Source organism: Pinus tabuliformis, chromosome J (assembly GCF_031772625.1).
Source record: "Pinus tabuliformis cultivar Carrire ecotype Pingquan chromosome J, CPIR1, whole genome shotgun sequence".
Classification (NCBI taxonomy): Eukaryota; Viridiplantae; Streptophyta; class Pinopsida; order Pinales; family Pinaceae; genus Pinus; species Pinus tabuliformis.
In genome coordinates this window covers 1,016,985,895-1,016,988,283 of record NC_142295.1, presented here as the reverse complement: position 1 = coordinate 1,016,988,283, position 2,389 = coordinate 1,016,985,895, and positions in this window count along the sequence as shown.

Below are 2,389 nucleotides of genomic sequence, written 5' to 3'. Positions count from 1 at the left end.
TTTTTGGGGGGGAAGCCGGGGGGGGGACATAGTTAATGAGGAAATTTTTAGAGTGCATGGAAGATGTAACAAATTACATTGGATCAAAATTTCAGATTTTAGTTCACTATACTTTTGACATTACATGTTGTAGAAGTTAGAGTTTTTAAGTAGCCTTAGACATACATTCTTAGTAAATGAGTGATATTTGATGTTAGTGAGATTGAAATCATGTGCCACCAGTTGCATTGGAAATAACACAAACCATGATGTACTAGGTCTAGATTGCAACCTTGGAAGTGAAGGATTAATAATGTGGCCATCCATACAAGTTTGTCCTCTTGAATTAAGGAAAATCAGTAAGTTTTGGTAATGCAAGAATAACTTTCTTTGGGAAGGTCAAATTGAATTGGACTAGTCGTAGCCTAAAAATATCTCAAAGTACATTCTATAAAAAATTCAGCTGTAAAACCTTAAAAATAGTGAAGTTGTAACAAATTGAAGGTTAGTCAACATGACAATATATAAATAAATGTTTTAAGGACTACTTGAGGTGATTGAAAAGTCGAAGGAATGTGGAAAGAGAGTAGAATATATTGAGAAAATGATCATCTTATTGTTAAGATATTGGGGTTGGATGTTAAGGGTTTTGATAATACCTCAAGTAAGAACCATTGGAATATCCACATTTGCAGGAGATATAGATGAGAAATAAAATTGGTCTTATCCAATAGTTGAAGATGGAAAAGGAGAATGATAAAACTCCTTTTTTTGGCAAGTCCTTATCTTTATGGTGAAGATTTGAGGTGGTAGAAAAGTCTTGATGAAGATACTAAATCAAACACCACATAGGAAGCATAAAAAAAATTGTTGTCTAATAAATAAACCAGAGACACATAAATGGAAGTAATGCTTTAAATTCAAGAATAATTGGATGAAGATAAAGAAGTTTTTTCCAAATTAGATAAGGACATGTTGATAGTGTTGGCCCCGCCAACATTCGAGGGGATCTCCTCGATATGCGGTCCCAATTAGACCTAACATTGTTTGGGATAGGAGCCCCATCTGAAATACGACTTGGTTGTCATCTACTTAAATATCTACCTTGGCTTTAATTGTTAGCAAGAGAGATAATCACATATGTGCCTTCGAAAAACAAGCGTGTCTGGTGAATGTTCCGCTGCATGTGCATCAAGGTTCTTCTACTATAGAGGAGGGAGAAAGTGAACGCCTAAGAGAGAGGTAATAGTAACACCCTAGTAAAGACTGAGAAAGTAAACCTCTAAGAGAGAGGTAATAGTATCACCCTAATAAAGACACACATAAATAGGAATGTTTCATCTAACATCTAGAGGGATAGTCCACAAAGATGCAACGATCGTTACAACCATTACAACACGTTCTCAATAGAATAAGCATTAAAATAACTGAAATAGTTCAACTACCTTAGTACTGGTGAAAGCAAACATGAATCATAAACATTCACATAATAGTCTTACAAACATTCATAATCCATGCATGAAAAGCTTGTTGGCCATCAAGCTTCAATTATTAAGTATAAGTCCCAAGATGCATGAATACAACGAACATCACTTGCTCCAATAGTGAAGCGTTGGAGACACTACTTGCTACCCAAAAGCACTAACTTATCTCTCTTATGCCTTATGGGAGAAGCCAACTTTAAAATTCCTTTACATGAGAAATGAGGATCTATTTATAACTTGAGTGATCTTTCATATCCTCATGGCTCTTGACTTTCTATATTCTAGTGACTTTTGTACTTCTATGACCTTTGGAGTTCCAATTGACTCTTGGAATTACATATGACTTTTGATATTGCATGTCCTTTGGACTTCCATGACTCTTGGACTTCTACTTGTTTGCCTTTTACAATAATTACAATAATACATCTCGACTTCCACATCATCACATGATGAAACTAGACATGTCACCATCTTGGATGATTAGGACTGACAATGACTGATGACATGGATTTGCTTCAATGGTGACATAGCTGCCACTGTGTTTGTTCTTTGTTCATCTTCTGATCATAGTGCTTCCACCCTCCAAAGGGTCTTCAGTCTTGGAGTCTTTAGGGTGCTTCGATCATCAAGTTTCGGGTGTGTTCTTGGTTCTTTTTGTGCTTCCTTTGTTTATCCTCTTTGCTCGATCTTCCTTGTGTGTGCTTGCCATGAGGTCCCTAGAATACATGTTTCTGCAATCACTCATGATGAGCAACTATCAGTCTGAAAATCTCCTACTCTACCATGTTTTATGCATATTTTCTTGTTAGTGCCTTTTTGGTGCACTTAAAATGGTTAAAGAAGCTTCAGGGCGCAACAACGCACTTTGAAAGGCTGAAGTATTGGGAGGAGCTTCAAGGCTTCGGCATGCGCTCATGTGCCCTAAG